The sequence below is a fragment of the Rhodnius prolixus genome, unplaced genomic scaffold, assembly GCF_049639745.1.
Source record: "Rhodnius prolixus isolate KJV_2025 unplaced genomic scaffold, Rpr scaffold_4, whole genome shotgun sequence".
Taxonomy (NCBI): Eukaryota; Metazoa; Arthropoda; class Insecta; order Hemiptera; family Reduviidae; genus Rhodnius; species Rhodnius prolixus.
The window spans coordinates 2014117-2027675 of NW_027411614.1; the positions used below are offsets into that span (position 1 = coordinate 2014117).

Here is a 13559-nt window from a genome sequence, read left to right on the forward strand (position 1 = left end):
TTCTAAAGTAACCTTTAATTTTCTGTAAAATTAAGTTACACAGCCCTAAATTTGTTCTAATCGCTAATCGTAAGCTTGGCTAAAAAATAAATACTCGCTAATCGTAAATAAATGAAATTGACAAGTAGTAGTAGTCGTAGAAGTAATTGCCTATTTTTTCGGGCGGGTTTTACGTCCAACTACGAATTAGGCGACTAGCAAACATACTTTACTACAAAGTTCTCATATTAACCATTAAATAAAATCCAAGGCCTAGACCGGGGAATCAAACCCACGAACCAACAATACTTCTTAGCATTGCGGGTCTAGTCTATAACCGCCAAACATACTTTACTACAAAGTTCTCATATTAACCATTAAATAAAATCCAAGGCACCAGAGGAATCGAACCCACTAAAACCAACAATACATCTTAGCACTGCGGGTCTAGCCTATAACCGCCTAACATACTTTACTACAAAGTTCTCATATTAACCATTAAATAAAATCCAAGGCACAAGGGAATCGAACCCACTAAACCAACAATACATCTTAGCATTGCGGGTCTAGTCTATAACCGCCTAACATACTTTACTACAAAGTTCTCATATTAACCATTAAATAAAATCCAAGGCACCAGAGGAATCGAACCCACTAATCCAACAATACATCTTGGCATTGCGGGTCTAGCCTATAACCGCTCGGCAACCGTGGCGCCTAGACTAGCGCTCTCGTATGTTCAATAGTACACTTCCATGAAATTGACAATAAACTGTGTTAACCTCAAATAAATAAATAGTTTTAAAATAGGGGAAAAAATAAAATAAATAAATAAATTGACCACTCCAATCAAACTCTCACCACTTGCCAAAAAATTAAATACACTTTATAGCAGAAAAACGAACTTTTATAAATTGCTTTAATGTGTTCTGGGTACCACAAAACATGTATTCCTGGTAAAAACGAAAAAATTCACCATTAAAATGCACCTTTTTTACGGGGGACAATAAGACAGGAAATAACAGGCAAAAAAAAATATCCTAAATACAATAAAAAAAAAAAAAAAAAAAAAAACAAGACAAAATGTTTTTTAATTAGTGACAGGTGATTAAACGTGCTCGTTACATAAACTAAGCAATGAATCGTTCAAACATAGAAAATTAAATGGTTCAATAAAATGAAATAACCATTTTAATTGCTACAAAATTAGTGAACTGTACCAGCCGACATTATAAATTCAAAGTTAAATTCAATTTTGTTGGGCTACAATAACAATAATATTGACCCAGTACATATTTATTATAATATTGATTTATTTAGACCATTAACCATATTTTCTAATTTATTGTTTAAATTAATAGAGAAAGAAAGAGAGGTTGAAACAGAGAGAGATGTTAATAATTATCAGTAAATAATTAATAACTAAACTTTCCGAAATGTTAACTTCAAATATTAAAGTTCGATACATTGTGTTGTAAATTCCCGTTGTCTTGTTTTCCAAATTAGATAATATTCTATCGTATAAAATCATCATATTTAAATTAATTAATCATCACTAGGAAATAATTAACAACTATGGCAAGTTTTACAGCCTATTTAATGTCATGTTTTAAATATAATATTATAAATACCCATAATTTTCCAATTTTTCTTTATCTACTCTTAAGCGAAATTATTAGGAAATCCAGAAGTCCCTGCCTGATTGGCTGGGCCATTCCCGCTTTTCAGCTCTTTGCCACACGTATTTATGCCAGCTTTAAATAAAATTTCCTAGATTGTTCTGTTTTCATTCTAGGTTAGGAAAGAATTCTTATCGAGTTAAATTTGCACAGAAAATTATAAGTTTTGAGATAATCTTGAGCCCCTTCCCCCACCCCCACCACAAAAAAGGGGGTTTTAAGAAAATGATTCAGAGTGCGTGTGCATGTATGTGACACCTATGAACGATCTTTCAAAACTTGTTGGAAGCTAAAGACTTAAATATTTCGATCAAGAACTGTCATGTGACCAGAAATAATAAGTTAACGAGGAAGTTCTTGGAAGTGAAGATGACGCTTTGCAGAATGGATTTTCTTTTGGAAACTGAAACAAGATTTTCTTGAAACTTGCAATGTTCTGTTCTGTATGACGTAACGTCAAGAAATTAAGTTGCAAATCATAGAGAGAGATCTAATTTATTTGGGGACTAGATGATGGACAAGCTTTGGGACAAATTTCAGCCAGTCGAAAATCTACTTTTTTTCAGTAGTTTTTCATGATTTTCTTTTTGTAGATCTATAACTTGTTTCTCGAACATTTTTTTCAGGAATATGCTCCTTTTTCCTGTCTATGAGACAGGGTTTGAGTTCGTGTTTTTGCGTAGAACAGGTCTTGAATCCAGCATCACAATACCAATACGCACCTTATGTTTACAACAAAAAAATATACTCAACAGAATCAGGGTTTAAGTAAATTGTAAATGCTAAAAGTTAGATTGAATATCACGCAAACCAAGTAATCAATAATCCTTCGCCCGCCCACAACTTAATCTAGACTTTAATTTGAACATTAAAAGTTATACGAAACACAGATAATATTGTGCAACTAATTGAATACGGTGGATATTCATCAAATAAGTGAACACAAACAACAACATCCTTATCGAATCCTTAACAAAATTCTATTGACTAAATTTAAAAAGAAAGAAGAGCGATCTAGAGGAAGAGGCTGTTACAAAGAGAGAGAGGATAACGAAGCAAGAAAATGATAAAGAAAAATATTAAGAACAGATTGGAAGAGGGGGGCCGGGCTGAGTCATCTTTGAAAGGAGATTAGGAATAAAGGCAGTTTTAAAAGAGAATAATCAGCTGGCTGCTGCCGCTATTAGGAAGGTGTTCGATAAAGGAAACGATAAATCATTTACAATAAAGAGAAAATTTTCATTACCAGTAATTTTACATTAATCAACGTTTCCGGTAAAGGAGAAAAATTTATTCAAAAAAATATTTTGTTTAGGAAGTTAAAGAAATTCTATTCTATTGTGCAGTTTCCGATTTCTCCGACTTTACTATGGTGAGAGAAGGTGGTTCTGTAATCGCGCTTTTTTTTCAATTTATATCCGTTTTTAGGTCCTCCGAGTTTAAAAAGTTGGATAGTATCGCAGGTCTGGATAAGATTCTTTAGTCTACTCGTTGCAGCGCTCAAGTTTATTGTATTCCCGGCCGGTCTTCGACTTCCTTTAATCAACGGAAGTAGATTAATCAGTTTGATGTAGAGATATGTAAATACACTTGCTGATTCAGCTGACCCAGAGTAGGTTAATGCTTGACTAACACCCAAACTACTACAAGCGTTACGGTAACACAAGTGAAATCGTAATCTCTACACCCAAACTTAAAACAAATAATTTCAAAAAAGTTCAAATTTGATATTTAGTTTTTAGAAGCCCCCCCCACCCTCTCACCCTGAAATGGTCCTTAATAGAATTTTCCAATTCAGGTTTCTTCGGGGGACGAATTAAAGTTTTGCAGGGTAGGATTGTCGACTCAATTCCCGAAACCTCTTTGAAGAGACTGAATATAAAAGTATTCTATCTATCCCATTTTTTTTTCCACCCATGTTGATCGAATTTTGGAAATGACAAAGCAATGTCTATAGGGATAAAAAAAAAAAAATAAATAAACAAACCAGGGAGACTGTGGAGATGAGCAGTGGAGTGGAAAGTCCATCTTCCCACTAGCATGATCTCATTCTCCCGGGGGTTTGTCGCTGTTACAGGACAGTGAAGGAAAAACTGTGCATATTCCTACCTGATCCGCCTACGCTCTTAATACCAAAACCTGGTTGGTTACTTTCTGTACACATTTCTGTGTATAGGTTTACCAGAGTACCAGGTCGAACTGTAGGGAAGTTAGGGGTATTATGTTCCACCAGGAACAAGCTAGAAGATTGGGGGAGGGCTTTCTGAATGAGTGGAATCTTCAGGTCGGTACCCATTTCGTTCTATCTTAACCGGGGCTTTATCCATCCTAAACCCACCCGGGTAGCAGTTGATGAAAAGTGAGCTCGACCGAGAGAGTAAATAAGAGAAAAGTTTGACTAGATATTTTCCACTGCTTTCTGTATAACTGTATATATAATATATATATAAAATAGGAGGCGAGTCAGTCCCACAATTTTATCCTTATGCAACTGGAAATCTCCCTTTTTTTGGTTCACAATTTTTGGTCAAATTACCTTTTAAATGATCCTGATCTCCCTCTCTATCTCTCCCTTTATCATTGCTATTTCTCTCCATTAAAATGTAAATATATACTTAGGCAGGAATAATATTTTGAAAGATAATAAGTTGTCCTCTTCCAAAATGGAGGATTAATTTCCAAGTTAAACATTATGAAAAGCAAGTTTTGTTTGCAAATCATTTTACTGGAAAATTGCTTAAGCTTAACATTTTAGAAATATGTAAAGTTGTTGGGAAATTTATCTTAGTGTGGTGAATTGGGAAAAACTGTACCAAACTGTAGTGATACAAAACAGAAATAAAAAAAATAAGCTGCAAGAGATCTGTAATGGACTCATTTTTACACTAAATCTAGTGAAGAAAGTTGAACTTCCAATTATTGTTGTAACATGTTTTACTTACTGTAACATATTTTGTGTACATAGATTATATTCATTTGCTTAAGACCAGTGTAAATTATCACACACCGATATCAAATGTATAATTGCAAAAGCAGCACTACAAAAATGGCAGACAGATTACAGAAATGGTAACAAAGGGAGATTCTATAAAACTATGGCAGATCAGTTACCTAGACAACTCTGGTTTAAGGGAACTGTCACTAATAAATGTCGTTATTACGACAATAAGCAGGCTGAGAGCGAACCACGCTGTGTGCGGATCAAATCTTCACAGGATCAACAAAAAGGTCCTCTCTCCTCTTTGCGTAGATTGCAATGAGGAGGAGGATTTCAAACATATAATAATGGATATGTCCACGTTATGTGGTAGAAAGGAAACGAATGTTTGACGACATATACAGGTATTTAGATGCACCATTTTGCTAGGAAGACATAATATTCTCCACCAACTATAGCAGAGCAAGCAATGAAATATGGAATGTATTTAAAAGTTATAGCCGATTAGAATGAATGGAAGAAAATGATTAGAGAAGGATTACGGTGATTTTAATTTCGGTTAAGCTATAAGGATGGCAGGAATATAGAGTACTAATCCATCCATTAGCTGTAGTTTATGTAAATAGTTGTATATAGAAGAGGGATGAATGTGTGAAGCGAATGTATTTATAAGTAAGAATGGAGAGTGAGTGATATTCTAGTGATAAGCACCTAAACGTTGCTGGCTGTATACAAGACGATGCTGGCTGTATACATAGACGATGATGGCTGTATGGCGAAAGCCAATGCCAAAAAAAAAGACCAGTTTCCTACACAACGATTTGGACTCATGGTGTATGGCGGCCATCTAGCGATGACAGCTATGATAGACAATTAAAGCGTTATGGAGTACTATTATCTCACTGGACAACCATATTTGGCTTTCAGATGGTCGTGCAGCCAACTGTCTCTTAAGAGGAGTTAAGAGGGCTTAGATGAGTGGATTAGAAATAAGGAGTTAAGTTTTAGAATGGAATTTCAGGTATATGGATTTGGCTAATTCTTGGGTCGATCTGAATGGATAAGTTACGATACGTAAAAAGAGAGTAATATGATTTTGGATTGTAGGGATTGATTACAATATATGATTATCTATTTGGAAGTCCCGTATAGTTCCAGTCTTTATGTCCATAAGAGGAGCTAATGAAATATACAGTTGTCTTTTGTAAGACAATGTAAGCTTAGAGCGTTTGTCTAACAAGATTTTTAAACATTCAGTAACGGTAATTTAGTTCAGTCTCGTTTAAGTGGTGTGTGGTGGGGATTCCATGTTAATGGCATGTCTAGATGGAGTTGGTAATTTTTTTGTTTTTTAATTCACTATTTAAGTGGTTACGTAAATAATATTTAAATAAAGTGCTGCAGTATGACAAGTTCCTCTTCCGGTAACACGATCGTAGTACTTCCTGTAAGCGCGTTTTTTAATGAGAAAAAAAATGGATGTTAGCTGTGATGAGAGAAATTGCAGTTACGAGTGCAGCAGAGTTGGTGTAAATAAAGCAAGGTAAACACTAACAAGATCAATAAATCTGAAGCTAATTAGGGATGCAGTTGAGCAGCACTAAATAGCTGCTGTCCTAAAGCAGATTAGTTTTAATGACTCCCAGACTCCACTTCCGCCCTACTGTTCCACTGTGCGTTAAGATTAGTAACATCATTTATAACAATACTTTGTTTCTTTTATGAGATTCTTTCCGGCTAGTTATTTTTCTTCCCCCTCTCACTCACGCTTTCTTAAAGCAATTTTTGGGGAAAAATCTTCCAATAAAGCGGCACTTCCGGTTTAGAGGGAAACCTTCCCATCTCTTCTTCTCCCAGAAGTACTCTTTATAAAATTTCCTGGTATATATATTTTTCTTTTTTAAATAAAGTTTTGTACCGACATTAAAAGTATTGAGTATATATTTAAGTTCAAAGACATCGTTCGTGTCAGTTTTCGGAAAATCTAAATAAATAGTTAAAATCTAAAAATAAATAGTTAAAATCTAAAAATAGTTTTTTTTTTTAAATTTATTTTGTAATTTACAATCTGCATAAATATATACAATAACTAAATAGGAGGTGAATGAGATTAACTGGTGCGGGAAGAGCAGGAGGAGAGAAGCTACCAAGCGGTAGCACACTTTATGTGAGATAGGGGAATGTGAAGAGGAGAATATGAGTGGGAGAGAGGAGAGATTTAGTTCTTCAGACTGTAAGGAAGTCGCGGGGCCACTGGCGATTCAGTCGTCGAGAAGTATTAGGGATGTCAGAGGAGGGGAGAGAGTGTACAAGAGGATTTGAGCAAGTGGAGAGAGCAGTATGGAATTTTTGATATTTAGTCTTAGCGAGTTGGTCTAAGAAGGGAATGTTGAGGTCTTGGTGAAGAGTGAGGTTAGTCACCGTAGAAAGGAGCGTCAATTATCTGTCGGAGTAGTTTTGACTGAAATGTCCAGTTTAGTCCGTATGTTTGTAGGTTTGGCTGAACCCCACAGCTCTAGTCCGTAGGTCCATATAGGTTTGAGGATAGTGTTGTATATTAAACGTTTGAGTTCAATGGGTAATTTGGAGCGTCGCCCAAGTAATCCTGTAAAGCAGTTTCGCACGTTTTGTCATTGCTTTGTCTTTGCAAGTCTAGTGTGTGGGTTCCACGTGAGTCGTGGTAGTTCAGCACCAGATTCTGCACAAGGAAGAGGACAGGTGGACAGGAGCCCCGCCGGAGAAAAATAAATAGTTAAAATCTAAAAATAAATCTAAAATAAATAGTTAAAATCTAAAAATAAATCTAAAATAAATAGTTAAAATCCAAAAATAAATCTAAAATAAATAGTTAAAATCTAAAAATAAATCTAAAATAAATAGTTAAAATCTAAAAATAAATAGTTAAAATAAATAGTTAAAATCTAAAAATAAATCTAAAATAAATAGTTAAAAACCTTGTGCAAATTGGCATAATTATACTGATTTTCCAAACCAACATGTAATCTAAGTGCTAATGTAAGTCAATTCTGATTGAATTAAGACAATTAAATATAATATTTTTTATTACATGGTTATTTGGTTCATTTTATAAAAATGAACAAAAAGCTCTATCCAAGCCAATCCCAATATCGATAACAAATTTTTGAAATTAATATTCAGCACGGTTGATATAAATGAATAAAATCTATTATTTAGAAAAATTTAGAGACATTTCATTGATAATAAATTCTTTATGATCCAATTTCAGTTCAATTTTAGGGCAGTAATTTTATTTGAAATTTACAATACCCTACTACTGCTGTAACAGAATGCCCTTGAACTATCAACGAGAGGTTTTTGAAGGGCGAGGAAATTTATCAAAGAAATAGATATAACTTCCCTCTCGCATTCCTTATCTCCCTTCCGTTACCCTGACAACCCCAGTCTTCCAGAGAAATAAAATTGACTTACCCTTTTATTAACTCAATTTTGTCGGGCCACTTCGTTCATACATTTCATTCCTCTATTTTTCATGTATTATACTTTCGTATTCTTTACAGTACTGATGCATACAATGAAATTATTCGCCTTCTAAACCTTTTAATCAAATTATTTTTATTTGTATTTCCTTTATTACGCTTGATTTAAGAAGGAAGTACTGCGATAAAACTGCGTCAAATTATAGAAATTGAGTTATAACCAGAAATCAATGGGATAAGATTTCCGGGGGTACTACTACATGTTTGTTACGACGTGATGTAAAGTAAAGCAAAGAAATTGCCTATTTTTTTCAGGCGCGCTTTACGTCCAACTGCCAAATTAGGTGTCGTGAACGGAGGCGACTATCAAACATACTTTACTGTAAATTTATCATATTAACCAATAAATAAAATCCAAGGCTTAGACCAGAGAATCGAACCTACTAAACCAATAATACATCTTAACATTGCGGGTCTAGCATCTAACTGTCTAACATACTTTACAATTAAATTCTAATATTAACCATTAAATAAAATCCAAGACCTAGACCAGGGGAATCGAACCCACTAAACCAACAATACATCTTAGTATTGCGGGTCTGGCCTCTAACTGTCTAACATACTTTACAATTAAATTCTCATATTAACCATTAAATAAAATCCAAAGCCTAGACAGAGAATCGAACCCACTAAACCAACAATACATCTTAGTATTGCGGGTCTAGCCTCTAACCGCTCGGGTATCGTGGCGCCTACGACGTGATGTGTTTGTGTTTATGAGATAAAGGAACATCGTGGAAGAACGAAACGAGCATAAAGAAAAGCAGTGAAAAAAGCAGAACATTGAATAAGTTGAAAAATGGGAAAAAAGCGAAACATTTGCAAAATAGAACAGGAGAAAATAAAAACAATAATCTCATTTCAAATAATAATAACACCAAAAGATATACTTGGTACTTTTATTAGGGCAAAAATTATACCCTTTTTAAAACCACTTATCGCAAACACTTCATTTCCATTACAAAGAATGGGTACCTACTCTAGAATTACAACTTCTGTGTAGAATTACAACTTCAGTTTAGAATTCCAAGATTGAGAGTAATCACCTACACGTACATTACAATTATTTTGTTCTAACTTCATAAGGCATTGTATAAGGGTACTTGCTGATTTGTGTACCTTTTCGTTTAATCAACCCTTATACTTAACTTTGTAAACTGGTAAGTTTTTGTTAAGAAGATTATTAAAAGTGTTCTATTTAAGGTTTTATTAATTTACGCATCATTTGTTATGCGATTAGAATCACTTATTCATCAATATTTAATTTTATAACAATTATTTCCCAGTACAAATGAACTAGGAATGTTTCAGTTTTTCCTGCTTACGTTCTCAAAACTTCCATTTTACAATTCTAAAACATTACCTAAGCATAAAATATGCTTATCCCATAAATACTTAATATTTCTTTAATTTTATTTCAGCATTTGTATATATAAAAAAAAAAAGAAAAAAAAAAAGACATACCGTCTTTAGAGGGATTTGAACCAATTACTTCCGACGTGTTCAAGGTTCGGCATATCAAAATACTTCTACGTAAAAACGGTGAGACAAAGTAAAAAACAAAACTTGAAATCGTTAGAGTAATTTAACTGACATAAAGTGCTCCTGACGACAATTACTCGTACTTGCAACTAAAGTATTGAATATTTTTGTACTAATTTAAATAATAATTACGGTTGGACAAATATATCTGCTAACAACAATTACTTAACATGACTGGCTTACTCAAAATACCATCTCACCAATTTGGGTTCAGGACAAAGCATTGTAATAATAACATCAAATTAAGGGAGAAACTGAAGATATTGTGAATAAATTAGAATACAGAAAGTACACAGCAGCTATACTTCTTGATTTAGCTGATGTATTTGTCAATTTTGATACGTTGGACTGATTTACAAAATTAGGTAGACTTACGTTCTTAATTATATCAATAAAATCATACGATCCTTTTTACAAGACCTAACTTTCTGGGTAAGATTCAATAACTTTTAAAGAACTCAATGACAATTTCGAGAGCGTTCCTCAGTGATAAGTAAGCCCTATACTCTTCAATTTATACTTTATGAATAGAAAGTGAACTGATACTAAACCTAGTATAATGTTATTAGCTACTAACGACACAATGTCATTAACAATAGATGACAACGCAGACACTAACAAAACCATCACCCACTTACAGACATCAACTAATCTTATAACAAACTGCTCCTAAAAAAAAATTTAAACCAATCAAAAATGTAAGCAAAAACCTTCCCTCTAAGAAGGTAACGAAATAAAGATCTAAGATCCCAATAAACAACCAAGAAATCTCTTAGAATCAGAAAGATCAATGAATGCGCTAACTCGACGTTACTCTAGATGTCGACAAATAAACACAAAACTGCAGCAATAATAACCAAAACTGACACTGCTATTGTCAGTTATTAACATAAATAACACTTATAATAACGTACAAGGCACTACTAAAACCTATTCTGAATACCTCTGTCAAATTTGGATAACAGCTAGTAAATAACTGACCAAACAATTAAATACATTAAAAAATAATAATTTAATGAACGACTCTACGTTCAGAAGAGACCCAAAAAATGATGCAACGCTACTTTAAAAATTATAGTCAAATAAAAAGAAAATATTAAAAAATAAATTAAGGTTCTAAGGTTCAGAAATCATTTCAAAAAACTATTTGGAGAAATAAAAAATGCTAATTTTGAACTTATAGTCGACTAAAAAGATTTAAAAATCAATTCCAAAAAACAGTTGAAACAGAGGGAAACCAGGTATGATAATTTTTAAACTTTTGGTCGAATAAAAAGAAAAGATTAAAGAATACCTTCAAAAAGTACAGAAATCAATTCCAAATACAACATAGAGGTACCAAGAATACTAATTTTGAACTTATAGTCTATTAAAAAGAGAAGATTAAAGAATATAATAAAGAGGTTTAGATATGAATTCTAAAAATAACATGGAGAACAAAAAATACATTAAAAAGAAAAGAATAAATAATACATTAAAAAGGTTTAGATATCAATTCTAAAAATAACATGGGCCACAAAAAAGCTATCAATTTTTAAAAAATAACATGGAGAACAAAGAATACATTAAAAAGAAAAGAATAAATAATACATTAAAAAGGTTTAGATATCAATTCCATGTATGATAATTTTGAACTACAAGTTGAATAAAAAGGGAATATTAAAGAATAAATCCAAAAAGGATAGAAATCCAGTCCAAAAAAAATTTGGGGAAACCAAAAGGCTATAGTTATAATCGATTATAATGAAAAGATTTCAAATCAATTTAAATATTTCCTGTAGTATTCAAAACTAAAGAATTAACCAACACTGAACATAGTTAAGATGTAGCATTAATACTAATTTGTAAGTAATAATTAAATGGTAACATGCTATTTTCATGCTAAAATATTAAAAATATAATTAAAATTTAATATTAGTAATTGATAACGAAGTCTTACCTTGTAAAGTTCATCAGCATCTCAGTAGATCACCAGTCCAATAGCACTTGACACTTGACACTATTTAAAATAATTCACAACACTATTCGCACAAAAACTGTATATCACGCACTAAGTATAACTTAAACACAATTTATAAAAAAAGAACTTCACTTTAACACGCACTAATATTCACTTAAAAAATCACGTTAATAAGGAGACACGAGTAACGAGTTAAAGATGGCCGCCGGTAACTGGCCCAGCTGATCAGCTGGTAAATTTAGGTTATCTAAGCTGAGTGATCAGCTGTTTTTTCTATTTATATACAATATATTTATGAATGAAATAAAATCCTTAATTCATTAGTGACACATTTACTAATTATTTTTTTATTTTTATAGATTTTGAATGAAAATAATTTTATTTAATTAAGTAAACTGAGGTAAGAGAAAAGTCGTGTGAGTGTGCACAGCCAATTTTAGTTTTTCTCAATGAAGTAAGAAAAAGCGGACATTAACGGAAGTCATTTCCAAAATAATGGGGATTTATGTATAGGAAAAATCTTTTGTAAAACCCACTGTAAAAAACTAAAAATTAAACGTGAAATAAAGTGTTGGCAATTTTTGAAATTATAATTTTATGGGGGGGGGAAAGGGCAGAAAAGCTGGGAAAGTGATACCCATATCTAAGGTTAGCCAACATAAACAAACAGATTTTCTTAATTTTCCGCCTGGGAAAACATAAATCGTAGGGGGGGGGGAAAAAGGAATAATGAAAACATACCTCTGTGTAGTCCAATAATTCAAAACACAAATAACACCAACCTGGGAACAAAAATAAAACAGAAAATTAGTTTAAAATCAAAAAATAGAATAACAAAGAATGGAATAACAAAGAATGGAATAAAAAATTTATACAGACATAGATCGACCTGCAGCGAATTAGAGCACATACATAATGAATATTTTATGTAATGATCGACCATTTAACTGCAGTGAATGTATCATCTTAGTTTCTACATCGAAAGCTTGGCAAAAAATATGTACAAAGATTTTTCAAGAAAATGTCCGGCACGGAAAATTGTATTCCTTTTTTTTTTTATGATTCATGGAACTATAAAGGAATAATAGTAATTTTAAAGGATTCATCCTCCCTCACTAGGGTCTAGTGGTCAGGAGCGTGGCTTTGTAAGTGGGAGATTCCTCAGTTCAAATCGCGCGTATGACCTACTTTTTATTTGGTAGAAAAAATTGTTTATAGTAAAGTATGAGATACCGCGACACCAAGCCTGCCTAATTGGTAGTTGGACGTTAAGCCCCGCCTCAAAAAATAGGCGGCTATTATTTTTTATTTTTACTCCTCCCCCAATTCGACGGCTTCCCTTACGAAACTCCCAAGACGCCCGCAATTGGGCCCGGTTTCAGTTAAAAACTGCTTTGTTTCCCCAAATCGACAGTGACGTCGTGTCGAACTGTCTAGTTTTTTTTTTACCAAATCGACCTCCAATAAAACATTTTCAATCTTTTTTTGTTGCGCTTATTGTGCTACAATAAGCGCGTTAGCGCTATAAGTAACAATGATACAATAGAGCAATAAATGATAAGGTAAAGAGTGGAGAAGTTACCCAGTGGTAACACTCCAAAACATTAGTCCACTCTCTTCACTTGAGAAGAGATCACGAGGCCACTGTCTTTTAAGACGTCTTATCTTCGGGTTATCAGGAAGAGTTCTAGAAGAAAGATTTTTAGCTAGAGGATTTATATGAGACTGCAGGCTGAAGTGGAGTTTTCTGTATCTTGTTTTCAGCAACTTGTGTGACAAAAGGAATGTTAAGGTCAGTGTGTATAGTCCAGGTTGGAGACATACGTACGATAAAATGGAGCGTTTACAAATAGTTCGAAGTATTTTAGATTGTAGCGATTGAATCCTTTGGAGATTGGAGCGTTTGGTTATTTTCAATCTTAGAAATAATAAATAATTATGAC

General features: G+C 33.1%; 1 protein-coding gene across 1 annotated transcript in view; it reads right to left on the minus strand.

The window, feature by feature from the left end:
- The window catches only part of LOC141455642 (nephrin-like), a 258998-nt gene extending 247322 nt beyond the window's left edge, over window positions 1-11676 (minus strand). The window contains exon 1 of the mRNA XM_074130861.1: window positions 11596-11676. The gene's annotated coding sequence lies outside the window, so the exon portion shown is untranslated. The remainder of the gene's footprint in view (window positions 1-11595) is intronic.
- Between the last annotated feature and the right edge of the window lie 1883 nt (window positions 11677-13559).